Source organism: Camellia sinensis, chromosome 8, assembly GCF_055761805.1.
Source record: "Camellia sinensis isolate YWXY chromosome 8, ASM5576180v1, whole genome shotgun sequence".
NCBI lineage: Eukaryota > Viridiplantae > Streptophyta > Magnoliopsida > Ericales > Theaceae > Camellia > Camellia sinensis.
The window spans coordinates 155,416,485-155,435,969 of NC_138968.1; the positions used below are offsets into that span (position 1 = coordinate 155,416,485).

The following is a 19,485-nucleotide window of genomic DNA, read 5'->3' on the forward strand; positions in this document are numbered from 1 at the left end:
TTATATATAATTATAATTTCTTTTGAACTTTCCTTTTCAATCTCAAATTAGTTATAACTTGAATTATATATAATTTGCTTTGGACTTCTCATCTACAAAAACTAACAATGAACATAAATTGTTTTTTGAGCATTGTAAAAAATAAATAAATATATATTATCAATAATAATAATAATAACAAAATATATTTTTATTTATCATGTGACATCTCACCATTACATTGATAATAGACATTAATAAGAAAACACATTACATTAATACAGTAATAATATATCAGATGATAAATAACATGTGATCATAATAATTTTTTATAGTTATACAAAAGTATCCAAAATGATATTGTTACGACACAAACTCGTCCCTATAGGTTTAGCGTCGTAACTGGCCAGTAATTCTCGGATTACCAATGGCCTTTGACCTGAATATCATATAATATAAGAAGCTGCAAAAATAGTATAAGAAACATACATAGTCCATTGAGTTTTGTAGGCATACATGAAATTCAAAACTTTACATACACATACGTGACGTCACAAATACAATAGTCTTACGCCACATTCATTACAATATAACAAAAGGAAGCATAGCCCAGTGTACAGAAAAACAAAAACAAAATAACAAAACATTCTTGGTATGAGTCACAAAACTTGACTTTTCAAATGGGAACCTCCCAGGGAGACACAGTGGATGGCTAACCCAAAACTTCCCAAGCAACAGCTTAGGCCTGGTCACGCACCTGCTCATCTACATACATAATATAAATAATAAGCGGAAGTCCAGGGCATAATAACAGAGTAAAGGGTTCATTGAATGATGTCCCATATCAGATTCAGAAAGCAGAAACAGATTCATATTCTTATTCAGAGTTCAGAAATGAGTACTTGTTCAGTTTCATAGAGAATCATACGTGGTACACCCATTAGCGCTAACAGATCATGTATAGAGCATTAAAGGTTATACTTGACCAGTTCCATAAAGGAACCTCCGGTACTAGGAACTTATAACATACTTGAGCCACGGTATTGTTACCTCTGGGCGAGGGCCATGAGACCACAGTATAATTACCCTCGAGCAAAGGCCTTGTGCTCATAGATCACGGTATTGTTACCCCCGGGCTAGGGCCTTGTGCTAAGGATGTCACGAATACTTTTCAATAAATGGACAATCATTCATTGATTCAGAACATATGACGTCAAAAAATATAGCATTTCTTGTCATATAATATCATATAAGAAATTACTTAAACGTAAACATAGCTTCACAAAGTTACTACTCACAGATGGCTCCAAAGTAGACAAATCAAATAACTTGTGGCACGTGACCTACATAGACACAGAATGAATACGTACTGGATTATACACCCGGAATTATTAACTTAGTTCTTTCTTATCTTATTGTATTTCTACTTCTTATACTCATTATTATGTCTTATCCATGACCTAGGAATGCCTAGGATGCAATGTGGATGCCAAAATGCACTTTGAAACACTTGACAAATTTTGTTGAAAACAGGTCCTTCGCTCGAGCACAACTTCCTTTACTCAAGCGGAGGCTCAAAAATGTGAGTGGTCGCTCGAGCGCAACTTCAGTCGCTCGAGCAGTCTGTAAAGTACTGGTTGCTTGATTTTTTCGCTCGACGGTCGCTTGAGCGTGAGATTGAGGTCTTCGCTCCAGCGTAACTCTTTTCTCTTGAGCAATTCACAAAACATGAAAATTTCTGGGAGCATGCATTTTATTCTCAAGATAACTTTTGGTCGCTCGAGCGAGAGTGTAAAATACAGTGTAGTCACTCGAGCGCAGGTTCTGTAGCTCGAGTAGAGTGACAGAATCTGGAATTTCCATATTGCTCTTCCAAGCTTCAAACTCAAACTCAAAGTTGCAAATCAAGTTCTTTTGGGCCAAAAACTTAAGGAAACTTGTGTAAACTAGTCAAACATCAAGAATTCAAAACTGTTTCGCAAAATCAAAGCCTAAAAGCATGCCAATTGTGCAAAACGAAACTCAATCCATACAAACATAACATGCACGTATTGCCTTGCCTTCAAAGCTTCCAAAGCATGATCATTTCGTTGTAAAATGGTATCACATAAGATTAATTCTCAAGTTAAAAGTAAAAGAAGCACATACATGTAAGAATTCCTTGAAATCAAACTCAAATTGTGATGAAATGAACATACATGCATGATATGGCTCAACTTCATCAATTCTAGCTCAATTCTTGTATTACACAACTAAATTCTCTTGAATTCATGTTCTAGACATCATAATTATACAATTTAAGTGTTGGATTCTTACCTCAACATCTCAATTAAGCTCCAGATGGTGAATTCACTATGGGTCCAAGCCAAATCCTTGAATTTCCAAGCTAAATCCTTTGTTTGAACTCAATTCTCTCTTAGTCCTTCTCTCTCCACGTTTGAAGTCAAGAAGATGAGAAATGAGAGTGTGTAAAGTGATCTGTGGCTCAACATTAGCCTTATATAGGCTCCACTAACTAATCTAACTTAGCCTAATCAATTTATACTTAATTAATCTAATTATTTGATTCCAAATCAAATTTTAATTAAACCTACCATAAAATTCTAAAAATTGTAAATAACACAGAAACCAAGTCAATTTTGTGATCAGATGCCGATAAGGCCTTCAATTCGCAAAAAAGAACAAAAAGACAAATAGATACTCCTACAACAGACAGATATAAACACAAATAATGCAAGACATATGCAACTAACTCAAAATTCCATCTTAATTACTCATTAAGCATCTTAATCATGGTTTAGCAATTAATCACAGGTCGGGGTTGTTACAGTCTTCCCCCCTTAAAGAGTTTGGTTCTCCAAACTCAAATTACCTTTGCTTTGGTAAAATATCGGATCCAAATGAAATAAATTAAGGTATCTCTTCATCATGTCTTCTTCGGTCTCCCAAGTTTCATAGGTCCCTCTATGATTTTGCCAATCAACTTTTACCAACGGTATTTCTTTGTTCCTCAATCTTTTGATCCGACGATTCACAATCTGAATTGGTCGTTCTTCATAAGTAAAATCATCTTTCAGAATATGAGTTGGTTTAATCACATGAAATGGATCTCTCAGATACTCTCGAAGCATGGATACTTGAAAAAAATTATGCATATGCTCCATGACTAGCGATAAAGCTACCCGATACGTCACCAGGTTGATTTTCTCAAGGATCTTATATGGCCCAACATATCTCAGTGCCAATTTGCTTTTCACTCCAAACCGTGTTTTCCTTTTCATAGGAGTCACTTTGATTAATACATGGTCCCCAGCTTCATATTCTCGATCTCTTTTTCGGACATCCGCATAACTCTTTTGGCGGCTTTGTGCAGTTTTCAATCTTTGTTGAATCAATTTCACATTTTCAGTCATTTTTTGCACAAGTTCCAGTCCCAACAAAGGTCTGTCACCAACCTCGGCCCAACAAATCGGAGAACGGCATTTTCTACCATACAAAGCTTCATAAGGAGCCATACCGATATTCGAATGGTAGTTATTGTTATACACAAACTTGGCCAATGGTAAATAGGTCTCCCAATTGCCTTGAAAATCTAGGGCACACATTCTGAGCATGTCCTTCAAAGTCTGTATCATTCTTTTTGATTGGCCATCTATTTGTGGATGATAAGCACTGCTTAATCTCAGTGATTATGGTAAGGCTTTGGGGTTTAAGCCCCAAGGTCACAAGTTCAATTCCTCTCTTGGGCCAATCTCCTAGGCGAAGCACTGTTGGTTAGGAGGTTGGACCTCAAGTTGTCTAGTCAGCACTTGGTGTGGGTTCAATGCTCTCCCGCTGTACGAGTCCTGACTTAAGCGGAGCTTGTCTTGGGAGGTCGGGGCAAGTTCCTAGGTTATAGTCTTCTCGCTCGAAACGACTAACAGGACACCTTGGTGATCTCTGCAAGGGGCGCTGCCTTGGACCTACGGGAGAGTAGGGAGGATTTTCCTGTAACAAAAAAAAAAAACTCAGTTCGGTCCCCAAAGCCTATTGTAAACTCTACCAGAATCTTGAAGTAAAGTTGGGATCTCTGTTAGATACAATAGATATTGGCACACCATGTAATCTCATAATCTCATTGACATACAAGTTAGCCAACTTATCCACATTATACAAAGATTTGACAAGCAAAAAGTGGGTAAATTTAGTTAAATGATTAATAATTACCTAGATAGAGTCCAAACCACGGGAAGAGTGAGGCAATCCAACAATGAAGTCCCTCGTGATATGCTTCTATTTCCATTCCGGTATTGGAAGCGGTTGAAGTAATCTAGCAGGTCATTGATGTTCGGCTTTAACTTGTTGGCAATGCAAACATCTGGCTACAAAATCACCAATGCTTTTCTTCATGCCAAGCCACTAGAAATTCTGTTTTAGATCCTTGTACATTTTGGTATTACCCGGATGCATAGCAAATTTCAAACTGTGAGCCTCAGTCATAACACGTTTCCTTAAGTCAGAACAACTCAGTACATAAAGTCTATTTTTCAACTCATTAGTATCATACACAAATTCCGACCTCGGTTTGGAGTTAAGGTCATCAACAATCTTCTTCAAAAACTCATCCTCAAGATATTTCTCTTTAATTTCATCAATGATTGCAGGTTGAGTGGAAATGGCAGATAAGATCCTGCCCTGTTCATGTAACACAAGTTCAATTTCATTTCTCTCTAGGTCACATATCAAGTCTTTCTGACCGGTGAGTAAACATGACAAATTGTCCATGGATTTACGGCTCAAGGCATTTGCAACTGTGTTTGCTTTCCCCAGATGGTACAAAATTTGCAAGTCATAGTCTTTTATCAATTCCAGCCATCTTCTCTATCTCGTGTTTAGTTCCTTTTGGGTAAAGAAATATTTCAAGCTTTTATAATCAATGTACACCTCACAAGTCACTCCATACAGATAATGGCACCAAATCTTTTATGCAAAATCCATAATTGCTAATTTAAGGTCATGAATCGGGTAATTCTTTTCATGAGGGTGAAGTTATTGAGAAGCATAAGCAATCACTTTCCTATTTTGCATTAACACACATCCCAAACCTTTGTACGAAGCATCACTATAAATTTGAAACCCTTCAGTACCATTTGGCAGAGTCAAAATTGGTGCAGTTACTAATCTGGTCTTTAACTCTTAGAAAGCGGACTCTCTTTGATCATTCCAGTCAAATGGTGTAGTTTTCTGTGTCAGTTGAGTGAGTGACAAAGCAAGCTTGGAGAAATCTTTCACAAATCTGCGATAATAGCCTGCAAGCCCTAGAAAACTTCTAACTTCAGACACATTGGTTGGTCTTGGCCAGTCTACAATGGCTTCGATTTTCTGTGGGTCCACCGATATACCGTCCTTGTCAATCATATGTCCCAAAAATGCTACGCTGTCAAGTCAGAATTCACAATTGGACAATTTATAAATTAAGATGTCATCAATAAATGCAACTATAAACTCATTAAGAAATTATTTGAAAACTTTGTTCATTAGATCCATAAAGGCCGCAGGTGCATTCGTTACCCCAAATGGTATTACTAAAAATTCATAGTGTCTGTATCTAGTCTGGAAAGCAGTTTTCTCAATATCTTCTGCCTTAACCTTCAATTGATGATAGCCCGATCTAAGGTTAATTTTGGAAAATACTAAGGCTCCCTAGAGTTGGTCAAACAAATCATCTATTCAGGGCAATGGATATTTATTCTTAATAGTTACCCTATTCAACTCCCGGTAATCTACGTATAATCTTAGGGACCCATCTTTCTTCTTAACAAACAAAATTGGAGCACCCCAAGGTGAAGTGCTCGGTCGAATGAATTTATTGTCTAGCAATTCTTGGAGTTGAACTTTCAATTTTTCAGTTCAGAGGTTGACATTCTGTAAGGGGTCTTAGAAATTGGTTGTGTCTCGGATACTACATCAATGGTGAATTTAATTTCCCTATAAATTAACTCCCCAGGTAGGTCATTAGGAAATACATCAGGAAATTCACGAACTACGGAATAGTTTCCACATTAGCACTATCCGAAGGTACAGTTAATACACAACACAAGTAGCCGAAACAACCTTTTCTTAACAACTTTTTGGATTTCATAAATGAAATCAAGTACGGCGGAGAAACTACCCCATTCCCAATAAAGATAAACTCAGGTATACTTGGTGGTTGAAACACAACAGATTTACTCACACAATCAATGGTGACATAATATTTTGTCAACCAATCCATACCCAAAAATACAATCAAAATTAGTAATTTCCAATGGTAACAAATCAACATATAATAACATATCTCCAACCATAATGTCACATGCAGGGTACACATAAGCACATAACATAGAGCCTCCAGACGGTGTAGATACAGATAACAAATAATTCAATGGTTCTAAGGGTCGAGTTAATTTCCGAGAAAAAGCATGAGACACAAAAGAATGCGTAGAACCAGAATCTATTAACATATAAGCACGTTGAGCAGAAATAGAGATCATACCTGACACCACTAACTCGGTGTTTTGTACATCACCAGGTACTAATGCAAATACTCAGTCTTGCCTCAGAGTTTCTCTCACGGTATTAGTTTTCATATTTGTTCTTGGTGCAGGGTGGATCCAGCTGAACTTGCCGTAAGACGGTTAGCATCATCGAATCTCATCAGACAATCTTTAATCAGGTGGCCAATCTTGCCACACCAAAAACACGCACCAGATGCATGGTAACACATGCATTTATGCTTCTTTCCATAGTCAGAACAAACTAGTATAGAGCCACTGCTTTGGCTTGAATTGCTTGAAGATCCCATATTTTGCTTTTTGTATGAGAAAGATGAACGACCCTTCCGAAAATTGGATCCAGATCTTTTACTTTGCCATTCTGTTATTGGTGCTTTAGCCTTTTTCATTACTGCCAAGGTGGCCTCTGCCATCAATGCTCTGCCAAGTACCTTCACATATGTAGGCAACTTCAAAACACATACTCGATCAAACACATCTAGATCTAAGCCCCCTTCAAATTTCTAAGCCTTCTTGTAATCTATGTCAATCATATAAGGAGCAAATCTAGCCATCTCAGTAAACTTAGCCTCATACTCGGCTACGGACATCTTACCTTGCTTAAGTTCTTGAAATTCTGGCACTTTACACTCTCTGAAGCATTAGGGAAAATATTTCTATAAAAGATCACTTTAAGCTAGCTTCACGTCATAATCCCACTATTATCTTGGATAAGCATCCACTAACATCTAGCTTCTTCTTTCAACGTATAGGTGGCCAAAAGAACTTTCTGAATTTACGAACACGGAAACACCTCAAATATCTTTCCAGTCTCTAGCAGCCATGTTTCAGCCTTCAACAGCTCAATACCACCTAAAGAGATTGGTAGCTTCATTTTGTTGAACTTCTATGTCAGTGAAATAATATCCGTGTTTTCCGGCTCAACTAACACTGGAGGTGGGGAAGGTAAAGATTGTTACCTCTGTTGCTGCGTCATTACCTCAATCAAAGCTGCAAGTATTTATTCCATTCTGCTCATTTGGGCTTCGGAAAATTCATTTGCATCATTACTTCTTGTGTTTTCCATTACTATAGGTAAACAGGACAATAATAAACATAGACATAATATTCTTGTTCTTAGTGCTCAATTCCAAATCAATTTGCGTCATAATAATTCATATGTGTTCACATCAATTCATTTTAGTTCAGTTCAGGTATGTTCAAATAGTCCACACACCCACACATGCAGATGGAATGCCCCTAATTCTTTTCTAGGACATCCTATAGCTCGTATGGACTCGTGTGTGCGGTAGAAAATGGGCTCTGATACCACTCTGTCACAACCCAAACCTACCCCTATAGGTTTAGCGTCGTAATCGGCCAGTAATCCTGGGATTACCAAAGGCCTCTGACTTGAATATCATATAATATAAGGGACTACAGAAGCAATATAAGAAACATACATAGTCCATTGAGCTGTGTAGACATACATGGAACTGAAATTCAAAACTTTATATACATATACGTGGCGTCATAAATATAGTAGTCTTACGTCACATTCATTACAATATAACAAAATGAAGCTTAGCCAGCATACAGATAAACAAAAACAAAGTAACAAAACATTCTTGGTATGGGTCACAAAACTTGACCTTTCAAATGGGAACCTCCTCAGGAGGCACAGTGGCTGGCTGACCCAAAACTTCCCAAGCAATAACTTAAGCTTGGTCACGCGCCTGTTCACCTACATACATAATATAAATAATGAGTGGAAGCCTAGTGAATAATAACAAAATAGAGGGTTAAATGAATAATGTCCCTGTAGGCACACCATTTTTGATTGACCTTAAGACTCAGACATCATCGATTGAGCGCTCAGTGATTGTGCATGTTGTGCTCGTTTCGAGGTTTTAGAGTTTGGCTGAGAGCCTTGCCTCCGGGCCTCTGAACTCTTTGTGCTTTGGCTCGGTTTGCGGACCAAGTCTTGTTTTCCTTGCCTGAGGGAGGGAGAGGTCTTGTAGACCACTCTATAGTGGTTGTAGACCACTTTTTGTGGTTGTAGGCCACTTTTCCTGTTTGGAGATCAGTTTTCGATTTTCGGAGCCTTCGGCCGCGCGCCTTGTCTCGGGACTGCTTAACGTTCTCCGTTTGGCGTGATTTTTGAACCACACGTTGTTTCCTTGGCCTAGAGGGCCACTGCGGTTTGGGAGACCACTTTTGTGGTCGTAAACCACTTTTGGCGCTCGACAGCTAGTTTTCGAGGCTCCCGGCTGCGCGTTTTGCCTCCTGAACTTTCGTCTTGCATCTGTTTTGGTTTGTCTTTGGTACAAACCTTGTTTTCCTTGTTTGGAAAGTGGTACAAGGGTGGGAGACTAGTTTTTATCCCCGTAAACCACTTTTCTTCCTGCCAGCCAGTTTTCTGGTCTGACAACTGGTCTCCCTGATCTGTAGACCATCAAAAGTGGTCGGTCACCACATATTTTGCTTGTTTTCATGCTCTAGACTCTCTCCCACCATGGCTGACCAGTTTTTGTTCTAGGAGACCACTTTAAGTAACTGACCGACCACTTCAAGTGGCCGGCTGCTTTTTGTCACTTTTTTAGAGATATTTTGGGCAGCTGGCACAGTTGGAGAGCACAAGAACCATCCTCCATACACGTGTATGGAGGGATGGCCTTGAGCCTTAGCTTCTTCAAGAAGCTTATGCTTTTGCTCTCTATAAGAGGGAGGCTCCTCCTCCCTCATCTAGGTTCAGAAATTTGGGGTTTGAGTTATACATATAGCTTTGTCTCTATATTGCTCTTGTTCTTCATTTTGTGTCTTAAAAGTGTAATTTTACCTCATTTTAACACACAAACACACACTCAAACACCATCCTTTTGTTGCTGAGACTTCTTGAGGTTGTTTTGGACTGGTTTTGGTTGGAAAAAGCTGCTGGAGTTTTGGTTTTGAAGGTGGTCTTCAAGGGTGAGAAACAAACCTCTTAAACCCCCATTCTTGCTTAAGCTTTCGGACCCTTTTGCATATTGTTTTAAGCTTAACTCTAAACTACAAAAAGTTCTAATTTTGTATGCTTAAGATCTTTGTTTAAGGTCACTTTTGTATTTGGGGTTGTTTACCCCCTCTTAGGTCTTGTTTGGCCTTGTTTTTGTGCCTTCTTTGTGAGCTTTTGGGACCACCTTGTTTTGGCCTTCTCACCACTGAATGGTGTTTTGAGGTCCATAATAGGAGAGGGTCATCCCCTCTCCTTGTGTCTTCAATACTTGCCTTGAATGCCTCATGTGTGAGCATGTTTGTTAAGCTTGTGTTAGCTTGTATCTTAGCATGTATTTGTGGTTATTTTGTTGAGGCTTACCACTGTTTTTGCTTGGTTTGGTCACTCCATGCATGGCTTATACACTTGTAGTGTAAATCTTGCACACTAGTCTTGTATGCTTCATGAAGTAGCATGTCATTCTAGCTTGTGTTGAGTCAATTTCAGCATGTTCTTGGTGTTTTTTTGCCATGTCATACCTCTGTTACGATTTGGTTTGGTCACCTCTTGCATGCTTCATGCACTTGTAGTGCAATTCCTTGAATTAGCCTAACATGCATCATGCCTTGACATGTCATTCTAGCATGCTTTTGGCTTAACTTCAAGAAGCTTTTGTTCATTTTTTAGCATGCTTTAGCTCTGATTTAGGTTGTTTTGACCATGCATGACTTTCTTTGTATAGCCATGGTTCAATCTAGCTTGTTAGCTTTGTGCACCAAGTCCGCTAGCATGCTTTACTTGGACTATTTGAATGGTTTGGCATCATTTATAATGTGATTTTAGTCCATGTTTCATGGCCATGCACTTGCATCTGTCACTCATTCAATGCGTTTGAGGGTTTCCCCCTTTATGCCTTAACATGAATTGTTGCGTATGCCTTCATGCCTTAGCTTGCGAGCCATCATTTCAATGTGTTTTTGGGGTTATCTTGCCATGATATAACTCTGATTTTTGTTGGTTAAGTGGGTCTTAATAGGTGTAGTGTAATCCACCTTATTTACCTTATATGCATCATGCCTTATGCCCCTCATGCTAGCATGTTTTGGCTTCCTTCCATGCATGTTTTAAACTCATTTTGACATGTTCTAGGACTGTTTTGGGTTGCATTTGCCATAGTATAGTTGTAGTGCAATTGGCCTTGCTAGCTTTATGTTTTGTTGACTCATGCATGCTATCTTTGAGCTATTTAGATGATTTGGCATCATTTAATACTTCATTTCAGAGCTTATAGCATTGCCATGTTCCCACTTCTTTCATGCTTTGAATGCCTTTAAGTGTTGTGCATTGTTGCCTTATTTATGGCCTAGCATGTATGCCATCTTGCCTAGGTACTTGAGCCTCCATCTTAGCATGTTTTGGTCATTGTCTTGACTTACTTGAGCTCTGTTTGTGGTTGGTTCATGCATATTTTCCATGTATTGCATGCCTCCTTTGTAGTCATCTTTATTAGCTTTCATGCTTTAGGACCTTTGCATGCTATACTTGTGTTTGACTGAATGATTTGGTATCATTTCTTATTTAATTTCAATGCATTTAGTGTTGTTACACCTCCTCATTTGTCACTCCTTGAGCCTTCTTGAGGGTTGTGCTCTTAGGCCTAGTTGATTGGCCAATACATTGTGCATGCATGCCTTGTCTTTTGGTGCCTTTGTTTTGGTGTTATGGCCACTAATTTGGGCATGGCTGAGGTCTATCCATTTTGGTTTAAGTCCATTGAGCATTATGTATACCATATAGTTCATCGCATTGTGTATGCCATTTTGTTTGATTACATTTGTATATACCATGTTCATTGCATTGCATATGCTAGTTGTCATTTAGCATTATGTATGCTAGTTGTTGTTCTTGGCATTGTGCATTGTGCATGCCATTAGCCTTGTTAGGTTGTTCATATTGCATTCCATGTTTGCATGCTTAAGTCATATTGCATATTTGCATGCTTGTGTTGCATTACATTTTTGCATACTCCATGTTACATAGCATTGTGCATGCCATGCTGTTGCATTGTTATTTGGATTTAGTGTTAATCCAAGCACAAGAAACGAGGGACGTTTCATACTTGAAGTGATGAAACATGCCTCAATTCTTGGTCGCCAACGTTCTTGATCATACATGATAGAGTTTTAGGCTTTATGTGTTCACTTGTGCATTCATTTTATATTAAATTGTGCAATTTGACTTCTCGGCCATCACGCATTGAAATGCGCGATTGGTGGCCCGATGGTCGAGAACTACACTCCCTTGAGCTCATGAAATGATAGGGAGGGTGGTTGTGCACACATATCTTGCAAATACATTGCCATGCCCTTTCTTGCTCTTTGTTGCAGAAAACTGGAGTTTGGCAGCAACAACTGGTCGGCCAGCCAGAAAAATTAGTTGGCTGACCACTTTTTCTGGCTTCCAACACAGAAAGTGGTCGGCAGGTGGCTGGTGACACCAATAATTGGTCGACAGCATCCCTAGAGGTCCCCTGGGTGGAGTTTAAGCTTTCTGGAGCTTGGTACAAGGTTCTGAAAACAATTGAAAACAGAGGCAAATCGGGGCATCGCATTGGATTTCCGAACGAGGCAACTGGACATGCATGCATTCTTCTCCCCCTGAGGCTCCTGTTTTTACTACTTTATTTAGCTTCTTTACTTAGCTAGATTATGCATTCGTTTTGTACTTTAATAGTTAATACGTTTAGCTATTTCAATTTGTTTTGTAATAATTAGTTAACTAGGATTAGTTAATTAGTTTGCTTTGTAATAGTTAGTTTAATTAGCTTAGATTAGCTAATTAGTTTCTTATTCGAACTCTCCCTTGAGAGGGCCAATTGTTGTAATAAGCGTGCATGTGTGTGATGCATGTCTTCCAACCCCCATTTCTTTCTCCCTTTTACTTAACTGCTTATGATGGTTAGTTTTAGGGCATATTTCGTTTAGCATACCTTATGCTTGCATGTGTGCATCCATTCATCTGTATTGCATGCACCGGGCTCGGCGCATCATACTAACTGCATTGTATTTCAATTCCTATTTGAATACATGTATCAAGTTGCATTTTCACATGACATCTTAGAATAGCCGAGCCTATCTGAGTTGCATTTTCACATGTGTTGCATTAGCCATTTTAACATGAACTAGGGTCATGCATGATTTCTAACTAGTTCTTTGTTTTGGCTCGGAGTACACTGTGAGTGTTTACGCTTTAGCATACTGCATGTGTGTTATTGACTGCCATGTTAAGCATGCTTGCCATGAGGCTAACTGCTTATTTGATATAACTGCCTGAATGCCTGTGGGTGAAAGTTGGATTGCTTAAATTGGAACAATTCATCCAAATCCCCGATTTAGCCTACTTGCGAGTGGCAAACTTTAAACCATTTTCAAACAAACGAACATGCAATGTTTTGTTCAAATTTAGGCAATCTAGTCTATACATGTATGCTGTGTGCATCACATAGTAATTCTAGGTTAATAACCGGAATAAGAGCACATGTATTTTCAAAAACAAGACACCATGCTTAGTACAGGCCGATCTTTGATCGGGCGAGCGAGGGTGCTCATTGCATGACCTTCCCCTCTCGTACCCAAGTCCCCGAGCTGAGGCAACTTTGATGATGACGGACACGTGGCCTTAGGCACGAGTCAGGGTTTCCTAAATTCTCCCAAAATAAAATATTTAGGTGGCGACTCTGTATCTGGCAAAACAATCCATGTTTGGCACTTCTTTATTAAAAATCAGTTTTCCAAAATGATTTGCCGGATTTGGACTCTTTGGTGATTTATCGATCTTACATTGCACATTGTGAGATTAGATTCAGAACCGTGATATTGAGTCTGAACTTGTAGTTGCTAGAGAACAAAACAAATTCCGCATCCTCGTAGGCGCGGAGCTCGGGAGTCCTCGGGCGCGTCTACAGTCCCATATTAGATTCAGAAAGTAGAAACAACTTCATATTCTTATTCAGAGTTTAAAAACAAGTACTTGTTCAGTTTCACAGAGAATTATACGTGGTACACGCATTAGTGCTAACAGATCATGTATAGAGCATTAAAGATCATACTTGACCAGTTCCATAAAGGAAACTCCGATACCGGGAACTTGTAACATACTTGAGCCACGGTATTGTTACCCCCGGGCAAGGGCCATGAGACCACGGTATTATTACCCCCAGGCAAGGGCCTTGTGCTCATAGACTATGTTATTGTTACCCTCGAGCTAGGGCCTTGTGCTAAGGATGCCACGAATACTTTTTAATATATGGACAATCATTTATTGATATAACATGTCAGAAAATAGAGCATTTCTTGTCGTATAAGAAATTACTTAAACGTAAACATATCTTTACAAAGTAACTACTCACAGATGGCTCCAAAGCAAACAAATCAGATAACTTGCGGCACGTAACCTACACAGACACAGAATGAATACGAACTGGATTACACACCCAGAATTATTCACGTAGTTCTTTCTTGTCTTGGTGTGTTTCTACTTCTTATCCTCATTATTATGTCTTAACCATGACCTAGGAATGCATAGGATGCAATGTGGATGCCAAAATACACTTTGAAACACTTGACAAAATTTGCTTAAAACAGGCCTTTATCTCAAGCAGAGGCTAAAAAATGTGGGTGGTCGCTCAAGCGCAACTTTGGTAGCTCGAGTAGTCTGTAAACTCTGCAAAAGTACTAGTTACTTGACTTTTTTGCTCGATGCAAGCTTGACGGTCACTCGAGCGTGAGACTGAGGTCATCGTTCGAGTGCAACTCTTGTCGTTCGAGCGGTTTGCAAAACATGAAATGTCAAGATCCAAACCCACCCTTATAGGTTTAGCATTATAACCAGCCAGTAATCCTTGGATTACTAAAGGCCTCTTAACAGAATAACATATAATTAGGGGCTACGGAAGCAAATAGCAATTATACAACATCCATTGAGTTGTACAGACTTATATGAGACAGAAAAATTTTAAACTTTATATACATACATATACACATCATCATATATATATAGAGAGACTAGACAGAAAGGGACGTGGCCCTGAATACAGAATAAACAAAAACAAGAAAACAAAACTTGAACTTTATGTACATAGCCATAACCACTTGACATATCCGAAACCTCCACGGGAGGCACATAGGTTGGCTGACAAAAACAGATTCCAGGCAGACGCCCCTAAGCCTGGTCATGCGCCTGATCACCTACGTACATAAATAATACAGTGAGATAGAGCCCAGTGAATGATAACAAAGTAAAGGGTTTTAATGAATGATGCCCATCACAGAGTCAGAAATCAGAGTTTATATCAGAAACAAAGTCTTATGCATATTCAAATTCCAAATCAAAAACAGATTCATATACATGTTCATATTCATTTTCATATTCAGATTTTGCATATGATTATACGTGGTACATCCATTAGCGCTAACAAATCCGATGACTCATAAAGAGACGGCCTTGAAGGCATTCCGAGGACTCATGTGCACAGAGACGTTTCTGATGACCCATAAAGGGATGGCCATAAAGGCATTCCGATGACCCATGAAGGAACGACCATAAATATATTTCGATGACCTATAAAAGAGGCGCATATCATATAATGCTAAGGATGCCACAAACACATTTCAGAAACGTAGACAATCATTCATTCATTCATTCAAAACATAGCATTTCAAAAAACTGATCATTTCATATCATCAGAAAATATTTAAAGTTAAACATAACTTTATAGAGTTATTACTCACAGATAGTTGTAGAAGTAGATCAGACAGATCAAGTAGACAAATCAGATAGATCAGGCAAAAGATAACGCGTGACCTATACAAACCCATAACATATACACATTGAAACACAATATTAATTCTTTGATCAAACTTGACTTTTCTTGTCTTTTTCTGTCTAGGTAATTCGAAGTTCTACTATGCTTATTCTTTCTCATTTATATGAATCGGGTTCTCATCTCACATATTCTTTCATTACTAAATCATTCTTTTTTGAATAAACCAATTTCTTACTTGGCTTATTAATCAAGTACTACTAAGTTAATGACTTATTCTTTAATCAACTAATTAATGTTGATTGTAAGCTTATTAATTTTTATTTAGTCATAAATCATGCCTAGAATGCTTTGGAACGAGATGAGAATAAAAATGTGAACTAAATGCAATTTTTCAAAATATGCTGAAAATAGGGTCTTCGCTCGAGCAGACTGCAAAGCTTTATAAAAATATTGGTTGGCCTTAATGTTCACTCGAGCGGCGACTTTACCACTCGAGCGGCCAGCAAATTTCTTGTGCTTTCAAAATCAATAAAATAATTTCCAAATACATTTTCAAAACTTAAACTATTGCATGAACCAATTTAAACATGTAATTTTATTAATAAGGATGAACCCATGACTAATTTTCCAATTTCTAAAACAAAAATCTCTTTGATCATTAAGATTAAAACTAATAATTTCATGAATATAATAATTCCAACATTCTTCTTCTTTGTTTTATAAAACATAAATTAAAGTTATAAAGTCCTTTCAAAATATTTACATGTAAGAAATTTAAATTAAAATCAAACTAATTTTTAATTCTCAAATATAAATTATAGTTTATTTCCAAATTTGTCCAAATTTAGATTTAATTTATTTTCTCTATACCAAACCTAATTTCAAACCCACAAATTTTAAAACATGAATTAAACTTTCAAAACTCTTGAAAAATTTATAATGCATGTACAATTGAAACTCAATGTAATTAATTTCTAAATTAATTTTCATAAATTTGAACATAGCTCCAATTCCTCATTTTCTTTTTAATTACGTAAAATTGATTTCAAACACTTTCTATTTTCCTTCAAAACATGAAATTAAAGTTATAAATTTCTTAGAAAATCATTTGCATGCATGAAACATTTATCAAAACCCAAACAATTCTTCACTATCAAGCTCAAACCATAATTTGACTTCTTAATTTATATCAAAACTCAATCTCAAACTCATAAACTTTAAAATATGAATTAAAGTTCTAAAATCTTGAAAATCTACAATGCATGCATGAAATTTCAATTCAAAATCAAGCCAATTCTAGATTGTCAAATTTTAAATCATAATTTATTTCTTGATGTATCCAAAAATATATTTAATTTTGAATAAAACTCTTTTATTACATGTATGGGTTAGAGATCAAAATTAAATCAATGTCTAATTTCCATTATAAAATGAAAACCTTATCTAATTTTAGAAATAACTCCAAATTTTCATAAACTTGATCTTTATAAAACTCCCCCCCCCCCTCCCCCCTTTTTTTTTCTTCTTCAAAATATGAACTTGAATGGCTCAAATTCTTTGAAAACTCATGGTGCATGCAAACATATATCTCATAGATATCAAAGTTTCCAAACCCAAGCTCACTTTGACGAATTCTTACAATTATTTCCAAGTTTATCAACCTTAACTACGTTCATGAATTAACTCTTCAATTTCTCTAGATTACATGCATTTGGTTCAAGTTCTTTCTTGAATTCATGTGATGGGTGAGTTATGTACAAAAATTAAAGGTGAAATGCTTACCTAGATCTTGAATTCTTGAGTTTCCCCTTTCAATTTCTCTTCTTCTTTCTTTCTTGGAGTCCATGAGCTTACTCTTTCTCTCTCTGGAGTTTCATTCTCAGCAAAATGTGTTTTTGAATCAAATGGATTACACCTACCTCTTGCTCACCCGTACCATATACACGTGCACACCCTCTTTTTTTATTTTATTTTATTTATTTATGTTTTTGTTGTTGTTGTTGTTGTTTGAGGCACCAGCGCATATAACTCACACACACTCTCTCTAGGTTTGTCTACACTTCTCTCTTGATTAAGTAAATGAATAGGATTAGCTTAGTGACTAATTATATATTAATTTAATTAAACCCTACTTAGTCTTAACTAATTATAATTAATAATTAGTCTTAATAAATCTTGATTAGCACATAATTTAATTAATCGCAACTAATTACAAATCTCACATAATTTAATTAATCTAATTAACTTCAATTAAGGCCCAATTAATTATATTTAAATTTTACGAATCTCAATCAAATTTTCAATTAAACTCCCAAAAGGTTCTAAATATCAAATTAAATTTATTGTCATCATCAATTTTGGTTTCTCAAATCATTAAGGTCTTCAATTTTATATTAAATTCAAAATCTCCACCAATAAATTGCGTATTGGGCACCTCATAAGTAAATTTAATTCAAACTAATCGTAATTCTCAATCCTCATAACTTAATTAATTTAATTAACTCCAATTCGGACCCAATTAATCAAATCCCAATTTTACTAAACTGAATTGAATGTTTAATTAAACTTCCATATGGTCCAATACTTGAAATCGAATTGATTCAACTCATTAATTTTATCTCCTTCAGCCATTAGGCTTTCAAAATAAATACTTGACAAAACCATATGCGAATCAGGTCCAATAATTCTCATAGATTCCAAATCTCATAAACCTCAATACTTTTCATAATGACTAATTAAAATCCAAATCTCCTTAATTACTTAAATATAAAATATTATACGTGGCGGGGTCATTACATGAAAACTTCTGAGAGCATGCATTTTACGCTCAAGCCAACTTTTCGTCGCTTGAGCGAGAGTGTAAAATATAGAATGGTCGCTTGAGCGAGAGTGTAAAATATAGAATGGTCACTCGAGCGCAGGTTCTGTGGCTTGAGCAGACAGACAGAATCTGGAATTTCTAGATTGCTCTTCCAAGCTTCAAACTCAAACTCAAACTCAAACTCAAAGCTACAAATCAAGTTCTTTTGAGCCACAAACTTAAGGAAACTTGTGTAAACTTGTCAAACATCAAGAATTCAAAATCGTTTTGCAATATCAAAGCCCAAAAGCATGCCAATTGTGCAAAACGAAACTCAATCTTTGCAAACATAACATGCACATATTGCCTTGCCTTCAAAGCTTCCAAAGCATGATCATTTCGTTTTAAAATGGTATCAAACAAGATGAATTCTCAAAATAAAAGTAAAAGAAGCACATGCATGTGAGAATTCCTTGAAATCAAACTCAAATTATGATGAAATGAACATACATGCATGATATGGCTCAACTTCATCAATTCTAGCTCAATTCTTGTATTACACAACTAAATTCTCTTGAATTCATGTTCTAGACATCATAATTATACAATTTAGGTGTTAGATCCTTACCTTAACTTCTCAATTAAGCTCTAGATGGTAAATTCACTAAGGGTACAAGTCAAATCCTTGAATTTCCAAGCTAAATCCTTTGTTTGAACTCAATTCTCTCTTAGTCCCTCTCTCTCCACGTTTTGAAGTTAAGAAGATGAGAAATGAGAGTGTGTAAAGGAATCTAAGGCTCAACATTAGCTTTATATAAGCTCCACTAATTAATCTAACTTAGCCTAATCAATTTATACTTAATTAATCTAATTATTTGATTCTAAATCGAATTTTAATTAAACCTACCATAAAATTCTAAAAATTCTAAATAACACAGAAACCAAGTGTAACGCCCCAACCCTTCACATGTCATCGATATTCTCTGCTTTGGGTCACGCCCGCATGGATTTGTTCTTCTTAATGGGTCACCCATCCCAAAACTACTCCAACCTAAGTACGTTTAATTGCGGAGTTCTATTAGAAATTTCACCACCCAAGAAAAGGCATTGATACTGTATTAGGGTCTAGATTTTTACTTTTATAGCTTAGGAACTCCCCTTCCATTCTCGATGTGGGACACCGGGACCTGATAATCCACCCCCTTTAGGGCTGCACGTCCCCGTACAGTAGCTTGCCAGCTCACAAACCCGCCCATATGCACCGAGAGACGCTAGGAGCCCATGCTCGGTACTTTGGATAGTCGGCTCTGATACCATTTGTAACGCCCCAACCCTTTACATGACATCGATATTGTCTGCTTTGGGCCATGCCCGCATGGATTTGTTCTTCGCAGTG

General features: G+C 37.0%; 1 long non-coding RNA gene across 1 annotated transcript; it reads right to left on the reverse strand.

Moving 5' to 3' along the window:
- Window positions 1-14,400: 14,400 nt before the first annotated feature.
- Window positions 14,401-17,209, reverse strand: LOC114259950 (uncharacterized). The gene is made up of 2 exons (XR_003628455.2): window positions 17,072-17,209; window positions 14,401-14,711 (listed from the first exon to the last, which is right to left on the reverse strand). It is a non-coding gene; the product is annotated as an uncharacterized LOC114259950 (long non-coding RNA).
- Window positions 17,210-19,485: the final 2,276 nt, after the last annotated feature.